Below are 19,625 nucleotides of genomic sequence, written 5' to 3'. Positions count from 1 at the left end.
AAAAAGTAGAACGATGCGTTTTTCAATGCTTTATGTTCAATCAGATTAAATGGTGCTCACGTGACATTACTTGCGTTGTGTGCATGAATTGATTTTCATTCAATTTTTATCACTTTTGACGAAATACGAAAATGTGTTTTAATCAGTTACGCGCTTTTTTCATGTTAGTCCAATGTTTGAGATCTGGGCTCACAGTGACAGTTCGTGACAGCGGAATCTCGGCTCACTACGACGTACAGAAATTTTGTATTGGTTTCTCCCTCCCAGGTGAGCTCCATCCAGATTCAAAATCGGTGGTTGTGCCGTGAAAGCAAGAAAGTCCATAAGATATTTACGGAGTCTGGCAAGCTCAATCCAAAAGAGTAGATTCGAATGCAATATAGATTTTTTTTTAGTTTTCTGAGTATGAGGTAATCAATAAGAAACCTAAACTTTAATTTGGCTTAACTGGTATACACTGTAAATAGCTCTCAAAAAAGCAAATTCAGCGCAACATTTATTCTACCCAGCGTCAGCTTTCTAAGCCTTCCTAGTGAGTTAAAACAACATAAAGTTTAGGTAAATTCGTAAAAAAAAACACAAATTTGATGCGTCTCTCTCTCTGTTTTTGGAAATATTGCCTTCACGACAAAACAACCCAACTTCGGGAAAAAACTAAATGCGGTTTACTCAAATTTGAATTTGAACAACTTAGGGATCTATATTGTAAACCGAGCAGATTAATGTGACTCGTCTGTAGTCACTGTCGATGAAAGTAACCATACATATTTCAGAAGTCACCCGTCGACTACACTGAGAAATAGAAAATAGTCACAGAGTTACTGAAGTTTATGCATTAATGACTTTTTTCTATCTGCCTCTCATTCATATTGCTGTGAATTTTTACACAAAAAAATTTCCAGCAGAATGAAAGAGAAGCAGATAGAAAATAGTCATAAATTACTAAAATTTAGCAATTCTGTGACAGCTTTTTCAGAAGGAACAATTATGATTTGGCGCCACAAAAATTATCGTTAAAACTTGTGAGTTTGACTGATGATTGTTGGAGAAAACTTTATTACTAAATTCCATAAGTCATTCTATATTTTCTCAAACCAACGCCATGCAAATCCCGTCTGCACTATACATGTTTAGATAACATGTCTTTAGACTCTACTGAACTCGTACTCATTATCAATACCGGAGCAGCTGTTCTAGCGATTGGTATTTTATTTTTCAAAATATATTTCTTAAATAAGTCATAGATCTCAATTAGGTATGTGAGTTAAATGAAACCAAAATTTTACTCATTCATAAGTCATGATTAATGGAAAACCTAAGTATTTTAGCCTCAGTGTAGAGTGACAGCTACCGAGAAACTCGAGTGACAGAGCCGTATCGAGCGAATAAGTAGTTAGGTCGACAGTAAATCAAGTCAAGTCATTTCTGTTAGACCCCTTATTTTAAGATAGTCTGATTTCTTCGAGTAGCATTTTCATTTTTTTTTTTTTTGAAAATCACCGATTAAAAAAAATGAGGCGTGCTCGTCACTAAAAAGGCTTTATACCCTCTCTAAAAAACGGGCACAAACAAACCCCCTATTGTAAAACGCCAAATCTCCACCTCATGGATGGACGCGCTCTTGGGTACCTCCCGGTTGGCATCGGATTCCTCAACAGCATTACTTCGCGAAACAAAAGCCATTCCATGTTTCTGCACAAATGAAGCACCATTGTGGTGGCATTCAAGCAACATTGCATCTCGCCCATTCAGCAAAGAGCACGCTGCACCGCCGAAAAGGGGGTAAAATTTCATTTGAGCAGCTATGGCGACAACACGCTTCCGGTGAAGAAGTCATATGGGCGAAAAAATTGAGAATCACTAATTATTTTAGTAAATCTTTTTTCTGTGATCTGTAATGTAATGTTTCCAAGTTTTTGATTTACTCATGGAAATTTTTCAAATATCTTGAGACATAGGTTGAAAATTTTCTGTTTCTGAGCCATGAGGTCAAATTGACCCAGAACTCAAATTACGATTAGGTTCCCAAATTACGACTAAATTTTAACAAGTTTTTTAAGTTTCTCAGCTACTCGAATTAGGGGGGCCAGATAGCCGTAGCGGTAAATGCGCAGCTATTCAGCAAGACCAAGCTGAGGGTCGTGCATTCGAATCCCACCGGTCGAGGATCTATTCGGGTTGGAAATTTTCTCGACTTCGCAGGGCATAGAGTATCTTCGTACCTGCCACACGATATACGCATGCAAAAATGGTCATTGGCACAGTAAACTCTCAGTTAATAACTTTGGAAGTGCTCATAAGAACACTAAGCTGAGAAGCAGGCTCTGTCCCAGTGGGGACGTTAATGCCAAGAAGAAGAAGAAGAATAAGGAGCTACACGAATTTTAGTTACCTTTCTAAATTGTCAATAATTATGGCCTCAAAACTATCGAACAACTTTGCTGAAAGTATTGTCTTTCTAGTCGATCTTCATCATAAGATAATGATCGTAACTCAGGTTAATAACTGTGGAAAAGCACAGTAGAACAAAATGCTGAGCATGCCAGATTGTCATAATTCGAGTAATCTACGAAATACATGTTGATACTTCAGTGATCGTGCTGTTGTATTTTGTACAACAGTGATGGAAAAACCACGCTTGTCGTACACAGCATCAGTGTGGTCATTCTGATGATGATCATCCACGTGATTGCTGGAAGGATTTTTTTTAAATAATTTAAATCGTTCCTGAAAAAAATGGAAACTTTATCTGCGTTTCCAAATATCTTTTAGTGCGTGCCATGATTTGGAAGGCATTTACCAAGCAAGCAAATGGCACTTTAGTTCACCCTGCGTGCTAATATAAGGCTATTATAAAGCTGACATGCCCTACATTGGTCGTTAAATAGCTCTGTAATCCCAAAAACGCGAATTAGCGGCTGAAATGGAATGGTTTAACACAATTTTGACCATCCTCCTTTCTGTGTGCACTTACATCTTGTTTCGGACCGAGTGAAGCATCATGTTACTTGTCCAAGGGGTGGATATTGCACAAATGCCGCCTGCTCGATGGCGCTACGATGGTGTTCATAACAACGCTTGCAGCTGAATGCAAATATGGAAAGAAAAGTGCACCTCCGACGACGACAATCATGACGGTTGGATGATGAAAACAGCAGCAGCAATGGTGAACAGTGATGATGCACTCGTATACAAATATGGTCGGTGGCGCTCGCTGAGGCTTGTGCTGGTTGTGCTTTGTTTTATGCGTTTGTCATTAGCCTGATTGGTTGGATGATCTCCCTCACCCTCAAGAGAAAAGTGGGCAGGTACGACACTGACTTCTGGTGCATATGGATTAGGGTGCGCATCACTGCTTAGTTCTCAAAACCAAGTATATACACAAAAGAACCGCTTATACTGAAAATAAAATTGAATGGATTTATTTTGTAATGAGAATGGATAATCATATTATAGTGTCATAATGCGAGGTAAACGTTTTTAAAAATCTCAGTTTTTCATTGAAAACAATAGAGATTTCAATAATTGGCGCACCACCAGCATCTGTAGCCTAGTTTATTTGATAAAATCATTATGCCAATGCCAATGTTCTGAGATCTTCGGAGAAATAAGTCACACCCCAATGTGCATGCAAATCGCGAAGGAAACCTAGAAGCCGTGCATTGTGTTGCATTTTTGCATCCTTTATTAATGCGCATCATTTGGAACGATTGCCACTAGGCACTAGGCATAACGGCGAGTGAGCACACTCTTGGGGTGGAACAGTCGAGTGCTTGTGGACTTTTCAACGAAGCACCTAAAGTGGCTATGGGGTTACCCTTTCTAGATTGTTGAAATCTATCGACTTCGCGCTCCATGTTTCCTAACAATGAGCATAGCATAATTTTTCTGAGCGTTTGGAAATATGAGAAGAAGAAGAGCTTTTTGAAACACGTATCATTTACAACATCATGTCTCAAGGTCCATCTGTTAGCACATAATCTTCGTAACTGATATGCAGATTTTTAAATGTTTGAACAATTGCATATCAGATCCAAAGCTTGAATAGAAGAAGATCTATTTCACTCTCAAATGCAGTTTACTTTTGAACCATTTATCAGAGCAAGTCTAAAAATGATTGTGTTGAGTGATGCCACAGGGCTCGTTCAAAAATACTTCAGGAATTGAAATTTACATAATCTCCTTATGCGAGAAATTAACGCTTTTGATAATATAACCCCGATGATATTGTGCACTTACTTGACAATAGATTTTAGCTAAAAGTATTTACAATTCGCTAGGATGTTTCAACACAGGATATTGCATGTAAATTATTACTGCCTTACCATGGAAGTAGCTTCAGAATAATCTTCAAAACATGATTTTTTGTATCCTCTGTAGAGCTCCCTTCCTGGTATTACAACAGCTTGTCAATATTGGTTCAGCATACAACATGGCCAGCCTGAAAATTCGTTTGATCAGGAGCTTGATATTTTAAGTTTTGTTTTTATGTTAATAAGTGGATATAGATATTTTGTATATCCATGCGCGGGGGAGGGCCGTCCCCCCCCCCTGACCGACGGTAAAAATTACTAATTTGCTACAACGGTAAATCATATTTTGCTTGAATTTAAAAAAATGGTCCTAAGAACTCATGTTTATGTAAAATTGCGCCATGATGAACTTTTTGAATAACTTTGCCAAGGAATCTGCCAAAAACCTAAAGTGAAACTGAAAATAACGCTCTAGAAATTATATATTTTAAGAATAACTTCAAGATTTTCTCCTCTGTTCCTTCTAAAAATCTTTCTATGAGAAATCCTTCAAGCATTATTTTTGAATTTCTTTCAGAGTAGTTTTAAAATATTATCCTATCAATTTCTACAGAAATGCTGATCGAGATTTTTCTAGGAATTAGTGAATTTCTTCAGGTTTCCTTAAGAAACTATGATTTTTCCTCAAATATTTTTTCAATTTTTCCTGTTCTGATTATTCTAACAATTACCCCAGGTATCGCATAAAAAAGAATATACAGTTCCTGCAAGAATATATCTAGGATTTAATCACAAGTTTAGCATACAATTTTTCCTTACAGTAAGGTATTTTTTTTAACAAAATTCCCCGGAAATTAAGTTTCAGGAAATTAACCAGAAATTCCAGAAAATTTTTGTTTTGATTTTCCCTAGATTTTATAACAAAGTCTATCACAAAATTTTTCGAAAATGTTTGATTAGGGATCAATCCTGTGACTCCTTTAATTTTTTTTTTTCAGGAATTCATCCAAATATTGAAACAAGAATTCTTCCAAGGATTCATTAGCCTACTTGGTTTAGAGATTCTTTCAGGATTTCATCTAATGCTTCGGATCTCATTTTTATAATTATAATTTAACTATAAATTTCTCTAAGAACATTGCCATAATAAATCTGCAGAATTCCAAAGAAATTTTTTGAAGATATCACTGCCTGTATGCCATAATTTTTTTGCAAGGAATATTCTAAGAAAAAAATCCTGAATAAACCCTTGGAGGACTTCCTGAAAGAATCCCTAGAGAATGTTTGAAGTAATTAATCTTTTTAAGTTTGTTCAAAACAATGTTAAAATAACTATTAGGAGTTTCTGAAAAATCCCGAAGGAATAACTGAACGTGTTATTGTATGTTTCATTAACAACAATACGCGACGTCTACTTTCATACAGACCGAAAAAATCGTCGCAGCAAACGAAACGAAGGAGATGGTTTGCCGTTGTGTTGGTAAGACTGTTGAAACGTCAAATTCCCAGCAAACCGTTGATGGACATGTTACTTAGAAAAAAAAATTAACCAATGGTTTTTAATTTCACTTTGCTAACAGTGAATGAGAACGAAAGCAGCAAACCCGCCTATTCCGGGACAAAAAGCGCCGCCTGGAAGAAGCGGAATGTGAAGAAATGGAACAGCTGCATCGTTCACAAGAAACGCGAAAGTTCTACGAGAAGCTTAACGCATCCCGAAAAGGTTTCGTGCCACGAGCCGAAATGTGTAGCGATAAGGACGGAAGCATCTTGGCGGACGGACGTGAGGTGATTGAAAGGTGGAGGCAGCACTACAATGAACACCTGAATGGCACGGAGAACACAGGCGCCGAGGGTCACAACAGCGGAGGAAGTGGCTACGTCAGCACGGTGGATGAAGGAAACCAACCTACCCCCACATTGAGGGAAGTTAAGGATGCCATCAACCAGCTCAAGAATAACAAGGCCGCTGGTAAGGATGGTATTGGAGCTGAACTCATCAAAATGGGCCCGTAGAGGTTGGCAGCCTGTCTGCACCGGCTGATTGTCAGAATCTGGGAAACGGAACAGCTGCCGGAGGAGTGGAAGCAAGGGGTCATATGCCCCATCTACGAGAAGGGCGACAAACTGGAATGCGAATGCTATCTCAGATTATCTTCCGTCGTCTATCACCAATAACAAATTAGTTTGTGGGAAGTTATCAAGCTGGTTTCATCAACGGCCGCTCGACAACGGACCAAATCTTCACTGTACGGCAAATCCTCCAGAAATGCCGTGAATACCAAGTCCCAACGCATCACCTGTTCATCGATTTAAAAGCGGCTTATGATAGCATCGACCGCGAAGAGCTATGGAAAATCATGGACGAGTACAGCTTTCCCGGGAAGCTCACAAGACTAATAAGAGCAACGATGGACGGTGTGCAGAATAGCGTGAAGATTTCGGGTGAACATTCCAGTTCGTTCGAATCCCGCCGGGGACTTCGACAGGGTGATGGACTTTCGTGCCTGCTGTTCAACATCGCGCTAGAAGGTGTCATGCGGAGAGCCGGGTTCAATAACCGCGGTACGATTTTCACAAGATCCAGCCAATTTGTTTGCTTCGCGGATGATATGGATATTGTCGGCAGAACATTTGGAACGGTGGCAGACCTGTACACCCGCCTGAAACGTGAAGCGACAAAAGTCGGCCTGATAGTGAATGCGTCAAAAACAAAGAACATGCTGATAGGTGGAACCGAGCGCGACAGAGCCCGCCTGGGAAGCAGTGTTACGATAGACGGGGATACTTTTGAGGTGGTTGATGAGTTCGTCTACCTCGGATCCTTGTTAACGGCTGATAACAACGTTAGTCGTGAAATACGGAGACGCATCATCAGTGGAAGTCGCGCGTACTATGGGTTCCAGAAGAAGCTGCGGTCGAGAAAGATTCACCCTCGCACCAAATGTACCATGTACAAAACGCTTATAAGACCGGTGGTCCTCTATGGACATGAAGCATGGACCATGCTGGAAGAGGACCTGCAAGCACTTGGAGTGTTCGAACGAAGGGTGCTTAGGACGATCTTTGGCGGAGTACAGGAAAACGGTGTGTGGCGGCGGAGAATGAACCACGAGCTCGCTAGTTTCTTCGGCGAACCCAGTATCCAGAAGGTTGCGAAAGCCGGAAGGGTGCGCTGGGCAGGGCATGTTGCAAGACTACCGGACAACAATCCTGCAAAGATGGTGTTCGCGTCGAATCCGGTTGGCAAAAGAAGCCACCTGATCAGGTGCAACAAGATCTGGAGAACGTGGGCCAAAATCGAAGTTGGAGAGACACAGCCATGGACCGAGTAAATTGGCGTAACATCGTTAACGAGGTTTTATCAAATTAATTGATGTAATACTAACTAAATAAATAATAATAACAGTGAATTAGAAAAAAAGATGGATGTGCTCCATAGTTTCATGTTTCAAACAAAAATGGTGCATACATTGTATGTAGATAATGATCAAATTGCGCAACTTTCATAAACAAACATTAATGATCGATTGTTCCCCTCTGGCGAAAATTCTGACTACGCCCATGTGTACATCTGTTACATTTGTACAATATTGGCCCCAGACAGCTGTTTTTAGGAAATCCAGCTCTTAGCATGTTGGACTTGGAATTGTGATTAATATCCTGAAGTGTACGATTTGATAGATAAATTCAAACCTTTCTAACAACACATGTTGGAAAATAAAAGTTTTTAAATTTTGCATTCAAACCAAAAGTCAAATGTTTTGGCACACTTTCCTGCACTAAATTATGCAATGTCGTAGTTGTCATTATGCAACTGAAATCAGTAGCGCAATGAATATTACGTGACGCCTTTTTATTACGCAACCGATTTGACTTACGTAATTAATCATTACACAACTATTTTCAGAAATTGCAAAATATTGGTGAATCCATCCCGATATAATTTTTGATACTAACTTGTGGTCTTTTTAAGAAATTTAAAAAAAAATTAATGCAAAATTCGATTATGTGCTGTTAATGCAGAATTCGATTATGTGCTGTGAAAATCGAATTCTGCATTAAATTGCGTATAACATTTTTTTTAAATAAAATGTCATAACTAAATTTGCAACTCGTGCTGTAAAATTCATCACTATGCTACTTTTTGCGTGAACTTCTACTATTACAGCAGGTATTCGCAAAACAATATATTACCAAACAGATAAATAGAGATTGAGTGTGTATGGCTTATTAACAGAGTGTTCAATAAGTTCGAATACAACTTTCCATCGTTGTGTATATGCGAACCGTGTGAATTCTGTGTATTGGTATTGGTGTCAGCTTAAGCCTCGTATACTGGCCAGCCTACGCGCACACGATTACTGGGAAGTACCCATTAATGGGTTGAAAAGTGCCCATTTTCAAGTGAAGTGGTTTAACTCATTAGAAGAGTAAAGTCGACTTAATCATTGAAGAGTATTCTCTCCGAACTTCAATTAATGGGTATTTTTCACCCTTGATCTTTGGTTCAAACACAAGTAATAAAACCCGATTACTTTATTAATGCTACTGGGGTTTGAGGTTAGGAATTCCCAAAATACACAGAAAAGAAATTTTGAACGATTTAAATCAACGCAAATACATTTATTCCTCGTATTTCACACCGTACTATTGATAATTCAAAATTACTCATGTATCTTGGTATACTTTGGTTTACATCGCAAGGTAGCTCTTGCGTTTTTAGTCCTTATCCAAATGCAATTTTTCACGAGCTGGAATCCTCCACGAAAGGTATAATCTTGCGAACTTCACCAGACATTCCGGAAATCACTACAGTGGACTGTCATTCAAATATCTGAAAGAAGAAAGAAGATTTTGAAGATTTACTTACCGAGAAACTTCCGTGTCCACTGGAATAGCTAACCTGTTTAAAAAGCGTATTCAATATATAGTTTGGATTTAATTTTTTTCTCGCGGTAAAGCCATTCATTTTCACTTGTGATATTCACTCACTGACCGGTCGGAACAAACAAAATCTGAAAATGACGGTTTGTTGTTTATCCGAACTTCGGAAGTATCATGTGTAATATTTACCCATTTTTTACCCGGTAATGATACTTCATAATGGGGTTAAAGTACCCTTCTTTACGTCATTGAGAAATACCCTTTTTCTGGCAACTTCATACTTATCATAAAAATGGGTACAAGGAACCCATTTAATGGGTCCTTTCAAGTAAGCGTGCATGATGTCGACTTGCTGTCATCTGTCACAATGAAAGAGAACCGCGACGTCCTAGTAAAGTTGTTTGCGAGAAGTGAGCGACCCAGTGACATATTCCGGCGGTTGAAATCCCACGGGGCTTAGCGGAATTTCATTTATACCAGCATCTCTCGATACCGAGAGAGACCGTGTGAGATTGGGGCGGCCACGTTCGGCGAGGGCGCCAGCAGCCATCAAGATGGTAAGGGAGCGAATTCGCCGAAAAATGAACCGCTGGATCCGGAAGACCACCGCTAACCTGGATGTATAGATCGCGACTGCTCACACTATCATGACGAAGGACTAGGGATGCTACAAGTCGTACAAAGAACGCAAGATTCACGGAGTAACGGAGGCTACAACGAAAAAGATGCTGGACAAAGCCAAACTGATACTTTCGTGGCACACAGGTCAGGAATTCGTGTTTTCTGATGAGAAACTCATTGTATTGGAGTAACCGCAAAATATCCAAAATGATCGGCTGATTGCGCCGTTTCGCATAAGGACTTTTGCCATAATGGACGATTCGAATGAAGCAGTTACATACTAGAATAGGTAGAATTTTAAAGAAGGCCTATAATTCGATTAATGCCAAATGTGCATTGTGCCAAACGTTCTTATGCGTTCTTATACAAATTGTTCCAACCCCAAACTGGACCCACTTCACGCACGTTCCCGTCCCAAATTTGCTGGCAACTTGATCTTTGAGCAGACATGAACTGCTTATCCACATGGAGACCAAAAGGATAATTAGGAGTCTTATACCAACAGTCATACACTTATTTATAAAAATTTAAAAAAGAGTTTCTTACCAAAAATTGATTTTTTGGTGATGGATTGTTCTGGAATTTGTACACTTTTGTATTTTTATGAACTTATTTAATTTCATTTTTACAAAACAAAAAAAAGAACTGTAGTGTATTTAATTGCCAGTCTATTCGTAATCTAACTCAAAGGTAACATGCAATGGTGACGCTGCTCTGGATTGTCGATCGTGTTGATAAAATCGGAGCATACCTGTATATATGAAAACATCAATGCGACGGTGTTCAAACTTCAAAGTCAGTTTGACAACTACTCTTGGAAATCGAGTGCCATCGAGTCATTCCATTTAGCGGAGCTCCAACGAGCGAATCCTTACTGTATATATCGTGTGACAGGTACTCTATGCTCTAGAAAGTCGGGAAAATTTGTGGCATAACATTTCATAACATAGGCAGTAAGATTAGAGATTCTTTCTCAGCTATTGATTAAAAGGAAAGTAAACAAAAAGATCGGTGGGATTTGAACTCACGACCCAAAACATGTTCTTACTGAATGGCATTCAACGTAAGGAGTCAAATAGAAACTATGGTGGTTGGAATGGGTATTTGGGGTATTGGAAAGATGCATATTTTCATGCTGATGTGAATTTGGGTGGGCACCCATTTTAAAATCTGGTTTGAAAACTTTCACTCACAATCAGCATGCAATTTTTTTTGGTTCAATTAGAATAAAATTCATACAGAATACTACAACAACCCTAAAATCACAATCCGAACTGTTTCTTTCTGCTTCCGAATATCCATGACTTTTCGAATAACTTGGTTAAAGACTCAAACTTTCTATGTCAAGACTTTCAAGACAGAACTAGTAAAAATTTCAATTTGACAAGCCACCTAGTGACAAGATTTCGAACCAAAATGTTTGTTTTCCAAGTGGCCTGATTTTCTGAAGAACTTTGCCGAACTTTATTTCGCTTAAAAATCATGAGATATACCAAGTTGAAATAGTTCAACTCGCTACCTAAGGGCGAAATTTCGAGTCAAACTGATTGCCTTCCGAATCTTATTGACCTTCTGAACAACTTTGCTGAAAATCGTTGCAAATAATTAGCTAGGAACTTCATTGCAATATGAATTTACCTGTATATGGTGATGCAAAACTCTTTGGCGGGTGATTTAATATTCAACTGAGTGTAGCAATACCTCTATAAACTAATATACGTACTTATAATGGGTAGTGTAGGTACTTCATAAATGCTCCTTGAATGCCCGCCACACTTTTTTCACATTATCCCGCAAGAATGCGATGGCGGCGAGGAAATGCTGTGTACATTTGTGTTATTAATTAACTACATCGTAAACATTGTTGGCCACCGCTCGGTAAGCAAACATCAGCCAACCAGCAATTCCGTGCCACCCGGGTGGAAAATGAGATCTCAGCCTGTTGGTGCGTGTAAATAGGTGCTCTACATTGGCCAATCCAATTTTCGGCACCCGATCCCCAGCTTCCGGGCCCAGGGACATCTACATGACCGTCCATGAGCGTTGTCAGGATTTTCATTTTCAGTAACAGCTAAGTAAAGGGTCTTTTAACGGTTTGGAATTTTCAGAAAAGAAATGAATCACATTTCTTTTGTAATAATTCGTAAAAAAAAACTAAGCAGATATTATTTTTAATATTTTTTTGAAGAGATTTCCATTATTTGAGAATATTAGAAATAAACTTCTGGAAAGTTTCTAAAAAAATCTTGAGATTTTGCTGAGGTCCCATTTGAAAATTCAATGTATTCCCAAAAAAAAGAACAATGACACCTCCCCCTGAACCCCCATGGCTACGACCACGTGGTCGTGGTGGCGGTCAACGCTGTTGTTGTTGAACAATCTGCGCGGTTGTTATGATAACATAAATTTCCACTTTGATTGCTTTACATTTCTCCGTCGACCTCAGGATTCGAACGGTTGTCACGCGTATCTACCGAATGGGGAAAGAAGTTACAGTCAGATTGCGAAAAAAGTAACCCATAAATTCGCAGCATCCATCAACTTGCCGAACAGCGACCAACCAGGGGCCCCGTGAATCCATTAGCACCATTGTTTGCTCAGTAAATATTTTACCAGTTGGAAAAGGGATTTTTATTTGACAATTTCGAAGCTCTCACGTTGGGGTACGGAACGGGATTGAGTGCATCCCAATTTTTTCACCATAGTATCCCCAAAGCGTTAAAATCATTGCCTCTCGCGGTGCATCAAATTGTTTGGGCCTATCACACAGGAGCGGGTGATGTTCAGACACATCTTCGGTCGACATTTGTTCCACATGTTTGCGTTGCAAATGGGCCGACCATGTTCATGGTTTTGCACGCTGATGGCAATTTGCACCACTCATGTCGCGTGCGTTTGCTCTCGGAAATGAGTGCCTATCGGATGCCAATGGCATCGAAAAGTTATTTACATTTGTATTTGCACTTTTTTTCGACACGAGCTGATATGTGCTCTAGTCACCTGTTCCAACAGACGGATTGGATTTAACTTGAAATTTGGTGATTATCATTCAAACTATGAGCCTTTTAGATTCAAGACATCTGTATAACAAAATTTGACCAACTAAATACGAAAGACGGAAAAGACAAGAAAACGAGAAGACCAGAAGATCAGAAGACTATAAGTTCAGAAGACCAGAAGACCAGTACACTAGAAGACCAGAGGATCAGAAGACTAAAAGACAAAAAGACCAAAAAACCAGGTGACCAGAAGACCAGAAGACCAGAAGACCAGAAAACCAGAAGACCAGAAGATCAGAAGATCAGAAGACCAGTAGACAGAAGATCAGAAGATAGGAAGCGACCAGAAGAACAGAAAACCAGAAGACTAGTAGACCAGAAGACCAGAAGGTAAGAATATCAGAAGACCAGAAGATCAGAAGACTAGAAGATCAGAAGACCACAAGACCAAAAGAATAGAAGACCATAGGAATAGAAGACCTGAAAACCAGAAGACCAGAAGAATAGAAGACCAGAAGACCAGAAGACCAGAAGACCAGAATACCAGAAGACCAGAAGACCAGAAGACCGGAAAACCAGAAGACCAGGAGAGAAGGAGACCAGAAGACCAGAGAATCAAAAGACAAGAAGAGCAGAAGATCAGAAAACCAGAAGACTAGAAGACCGGCAAACCAGATGACAAGAAGAGCAGAAGACCAGAAGACCAGGAGACCAGAAGACCAGAAGACTAGAAGACCGGCAAACCAGATGACAAGAAGAGCAGAAGACCAGAAGACCAGGAGACCAGAAGATAAGAAGACGACGAGACCAGAAGACGACGAGATCAAAAGATCAGAAATCCAGAAGACCACGAGACCAGAAGACCAAAAAATTAGAAGACCAGAAGGCCAGAGGACAAGAAGACTAGAAGACCAGAAGACCAGAACACCAGAAAACCAGAAGACCAAAAAACCAGAAGACCAGGAAACAAGGAGACCAGAAGGCAAGAAGACCAGAAGACCAGAGAACCAGAAGACCATAAGACCAAAAGACAAGAAGAGCAAAAGACCAGAAGACTAAGAGACTAGGAGACCAGAAGATCAGAAGACAAGAAGATCAGAAAACTAGAAGGCAAGAATGATTTTGATTTTGATTTTCTTTATTATAGAGGCTTTCAGCCTTAGGCGGGTTCACCTCCTTACAGAAGGCAAGAAAATCAGATGACCAGAATATCATGAATTTTTCCAGCGATCCATTAGAAAACAATTCGAAAATTATTCCTTGAATTGCTTCAGGCCTATTACTGTAGGAATTGATTTTGTGAAATAAACTAGAAATTTCTCAAGATGTTCTCAAGGGATTCTTGCAGGAGTTTTTCCAAAGGGTTTTCTAAAAACCTATCCAATTTGTTAAAGGAGTCATCCTGAGATTTCTTAAGGAAAACCTCCTGTAATTTGCCAAAACTTTTAAAGATTTTTTTTGAATATGTTGAGCATATTTTTCCAAGATTTTTGCGAGAATTGATCCAATCATTCCTGCTAGATTTTTCTGGTGTACTGAATATATTTAGAGATTTTTTTATGAACATGAATCCTCTTGTAATCTATCTAGGAATTCCTCCAAAATAAAACCAAGTTCTCATCCGCCAAGTTTTTTTTTCCTTTCAAGAAATTATTCAGATATCTCTCTAATAAATGCTTTCAGTATTCATACAACGATTTCTTTCTTTCGAGTTTCACCAGGGATTTTTTTTAATTTATCAATTAAAATCCTTCATAGATAATTCTAAAAATTTTCATGCAGTTCCTTCAAAATTGTTTTCGTATTATTTCTCGTTGGTTTCCTCCAGAACTGACGTAGAAATATTTTCGGAATACATGCAAAATTTCTTCTGAGATGTTTTCACTTTCCTAATGTATTAGAAAAACATCACCTTCGCTTTGCTATGTAAACATTAATTATATTTCGCCAAGACCTCACCTATTATTTCTTAGAGGTTTCCTTGAAGAAATTTTTTGGGGATCTTGTGAATGTTTTTTTTTCTGTAAATTTCTTCAGAGATTTGTTCAAGAATCATTCCAGGGATTTCTCAATTGATTCCTCAAAGGATTTTTCATAGTATACTCAATCCATTCCTTCAGAAATTAAGTTTTCAAATGAATACTCTTTGCGATCCCCTGGGGATTTTTCCAAAATATTCTCTAGAAAATCCATTAAAAATTCCTGTAGAGCATGCTCTGATTGGTTCAGCTCAGTACTTTTTCAGTAACACTCACAAAAGTTTTCCTGGCATTTTTTTCTTAGAAGCTGCTCCAAGGATTTGTTCATGAAGGACAAAAAGGTCAAGAATGACAAGAATATCATGAAAAGACAAGAAGAGACAAGTAAAGACAAGCAGAGACAAGCAGATACAAGAGGAGACAAGAGGAAACAAGAAGAGACAAGAAGAGACAAGAAGAGACAAGCAGATACAAGAAGATCAAAGAAGAGGCAAGAAAAGACAAGTAGAGACAAGTAGAAACAAGCAGAGACAAGAAGAGACAAGCAGAGACAAGAGGAAAAAAGAAGAGACATGAAGAGACAAGAAGAGACAAGAAGAAACAAGAGGGACGAGAAGAGAAAGGAAGAGACAAGAAGGAACAAGAAGAGATAATAAGAGACAAAAAGGGACAAGAAGAGACACGAAGAGACATGAGCAGAGACAAGAAGTAACAAGAAGAGACAAGCAGAGACAAGAAGAGACAAGAGGAGGCAAGAAGAGACGAAAAGAGACAAGTAGAGACAAGCAGAGACAGGAAGAGACAAAAGACAAGAAGAGGCGATGAAAAGACAAGAAGAGACAAGAAGAGACAAGAAAAGACAAGAAGAAAGAAGAGACAAAAAGGGACAAGAAGAGACAAAATGAGATAAGAAGTGACAAGAAAATACATGAAGAAACAAGAAAAGACAAGCAGAGGCAAAAAGAGACAAGAAGAGACAAGAGAGAGACAATAAGAGACTAGTGGAAATAAGAAGAGACCAAAAGGGACAAGAAGGGACACAAAGACATATGAAGAGACAAACAGAGACATGGAGAGACAAGAGGAGGCAGGAAGAGACAAGAAGAGACTAGATGACAAAGAAGACAAAAACAAAACATCTATCAAATTTGGCAAGCAGAGGCACACACGACCTGCCCAATCAGGTCACAGTTCCCGGAAAAGCGCCACTTGATTAGGATGGCAACGTCCCGTCCCGCATTGGAATCCACAAACTGTGAACATCATCGTCAACATCCATATGTCAAGGAATGTTGATTGTCTGGACGATCCCTACTGACAAAATGTCGCGGGTCAGCCGCGGGTCCCGCTGACTGCACTTGATGTGAGCGGAATATCTTCAAGATTTTCTTCGTTCTGTTTTTCATCAAACGAAGCGCAATTGCATAGCTACTGCTGCTAACCGCTCGGCTGATGCTGTGATGGAATTCCGTGTTTTTATTTTTTTGTCGCAGTGCCAACAGGACAATGGCAGACAAATTTACGAGCATTTTAAGAAGAGAAACACTCTTTAATTTATCGAAAAGTATACAATAAAATTATAAGATATAAGCAATAGTTTGAACATTCAAAACAACAACAACAAAATTCAAAAAGCACTAAAAATTATATTTTTTTATAAATCGTATAAATATTGGATAACAAGCTCTTTTTGGATAAAATCAATTGTTATTTCCTTGAATGTGAACAATAAATAAAAAATCAAAACTTGCACTAAAAAAAATTGAAAGAACTAATAATTATTTAATTTTAAAATATTACGATGAACAATTGAAACTAAGCACTTGAAAATTTGAAAAAAAAATCAATGAGACAAAAAACATTATTATTATTATTATGTTTTTCCTTATTAGAGAGACTTTCTTTAGCCCGAGGCTGGTTCGTCTCTACAAAAACATATTTAAGCACTGTTAAAAAAAAAATAAAAAAGTTAAAATTAAAACTGCAAAAATAATTGCTATTAGTCTATGTGCTATTTTTTCGCATTTTTTTTTTAAATATTGTGAAGGTTAATTTTGGAATTTTCAATTGCTGATTCATACCACATCAATGTTTGTTTTATTGACTATTTATGGAAAACTAGTCCTGATTATTCTTTTCCAGGGCACAATAATATTTTTCCCTAGGACAATACCAGCGATGAGTGGGGAACTTTGCAGAACAAAGCATCGCAAGAAGGCAGCAATCGCATAATTAAAAGCGGTACAGGGAATGCGAAATTGAGTACGGCTAATTTAATAAGATGTACGTTTTCGGTACTGCACTGGATTTTTTGTGGGCCCTTTGCCAGAATCGCTTTGATGTCCGTTCAGCAGGCGGTCCATATCAAACGGAATAAGAAGGCTACCGGCGGCGGCCAGGCGAGTTGTATTTGGATTTTTGGAGAGTGGTTTTTGTGAGAAGTGGTGCAAAGAATTCTTTGTTGTCGATGAAGTTGTGAAAATTTCCTTACGAGAATGGGGTTGGAGTATGCTCGACATCGATTGTTTCGTAAGAAACAACGGAAGTGAAGTTAAGATCTAAAGCATTGAAGAAATTAATAGACTTCTGTGAATTTACAGTAACTGCAGATAACGATCGCTGAACTCTATAGATATTTGCTTTGTTCATTCATGTATGTTGAACAACATGATCATGACTCGGTCTAAATTTTTGAAGTATCAGCAACAAACCTAATGAATTTGGATAGAACATCAACAAACAAGGTTTCTTCTTTATATGAAAAAAAAAATCCATGTGTCAAAATTTCAAGTCACATTGAATGTGTTTTTGTAAAAAAAAAAAAATTGTGCTAGCAAGAAACTTTTACTTAACCCAGCTATTTGGAGAGCTCAAAGATGTTATGTTCTTTGGTTTTCACTCAATGGTCTATTACGGTCTATTGCGGATGCACTCTCGCGTGTGGAAAAAAGGAAAAAAAAAACCTTCAGAAGTTCTTCTAGCGATACATTGAAATATATAAAAGTAATCTCTCAGGAGTTCCTGCAGAATTAGTTTCTATTTAGATCCATAACTTCGAATACTTCCAGGGAATTCAAAATTTCCAGCGATCGCTTTAGATTTTCCTTCAGAAAACAATAAACAAAGTCCATGAATTTGGAACTTTGCAGAGTCCATCGGAAAAGCTCTGCTTACTCTGCACAAGTTTCTCGAACACAGAAATTGTCTATTTCATTACAATTCCAAGATATTCTTCAATTGCATCATACCATGGATGAAGGTCCAATGAAATGGTTTACTATCTTTGTACAACTATTTTAGGGTAAAAAATCTGCTTTGTTAGGTTTCTGAATATTCGCCAATTGCATCATACCAACAGTATTTACGAACAATAGCGCCACGTAGTGGGTAAATTTATAACATTGCAGGATTCTTCGGTGAAGCTCTGCTAATTCTGACCAACTTTCTCAAAGACATGATGTTTAGATGAGATATTCCGAGATACACTTGCACCAAGTTATGGATTAATTTGAAGTGTTGCAGGGTATCTCAAGCAAGCTCTACTCAATCAAGTAGAGAATGTCTTTGGAACTTCGAAGAGAAGCTCTGCGAATTCTGCATATTCGAAAATAGGAATCTTCTGTCTCGTTTAGTTTCCATAATATCCCACAATTGCAACAAATCGGAAGTACGCACATTAACGCCACATAGTGGACAAAATTAGTACTTTGTAGGAACAGTGGGAAAATACCTCTTAGGAGGTCTCGTCTTCTTACGTTTGTTTACTAAACATGTTTGCAACTACAAACAAAAGGAAGAATGAATCTCTGAATTCACAACTTCCTTCCAAAAAGTGGGATTTAAAACTGTCACTAAACGTGGCAAGAATGGAAGAAAGGACGTTTCTCCGGAATGCGAACTTTCTTCTAAGGGTGAAATGAATAATTGTATCGAAATGAGCAATCAGTTCGATGCTCTAGACAAATTTTCCGAACACCAAATCAGCAGCCTCTAGCCCAGGCTCTTTGATTCAAGTGAGGAAGCAAAGAGTGCCGCCTATCGTGGTCAGTTGTTCCGAATTTGGGGGTTTTAGACAGAAGATCTTGAACTCCATTAGGGGAATCAAGGTTTTCTTCCAAATCGCAAAGAAAGGAGACTGACGCGTTTTGCCGGAAACTATTAAAGATCGCGAACTTCTTCTGAAACTGAACGTTTGTACAAAGTCGTCTTGAAAGGTCTCACAAGTGACTATAAGTAACTTATGTTCGATGTCCGTGTGACATGGGAACATTTCCAGAAACCTGGAGGAAATTACCAGAACCCCACTGCCAAAAGTGGGGCTTTGGTACAAAAAATTGCCGTATGGATGCTAAATGCATGATTTGCGGAGGTTCTTCGCACGCCAAGGACGTCTGTCCAGTGACGGAAGATACCGATAACTTCATATGCGCCAATTGCAAGGGCAATCATAAGTCCAATTTTTGGGGTTGCCCTTCGCGTAAGAGAGTCGTCGAGGCTCGTACCAGGCAGATGAAAAATAATATCCGTTACGGTAGCGGTCGTTTCCGGAATTTGCCTAGTATAGTATCGAACAATGCTCATTTTTCAGTTAACGATCGCTTGATTAGGAATCATAAAGAAGATCATAATCATCCTCATTCACAAACTAATTTTAATCCGTCGGGTAGCCGTTCGAATCTTCTAATTGCGAATGTATCTATCCACGATAAATCCTTTGCCGATATCGTAGCAGGTAATTTGAACTCCTTCCCTATTCGTACTATGAGTACCCATTCTACTTGTTTCAAATCAAATGGAAAAAAACCCTACCACCACAGGTAACATCTACTCCGCCTCTTCGTCTACCGAAAATTCTAACGAAAAATCATCAAATGTACCCACTTCAA

Source organism: Aedes aegypti, chromosome 1, assembly GCF_002204515.2.
Source record: "Aedes aegypti strain LVP_AGWG chromosome 1, AaegL5.0 Primary Assembly, whole genome shotgun sequence".
In the NCBI taxonomy this organism is placed as follows: Eukaryota; Metazoa; Arthropoda; class Insecta; order Diptera; family Culicidae; genus Aedes; species Aedes aegypti.
This window is presented reverse-complemented; position numbering follows the sequence as displayed.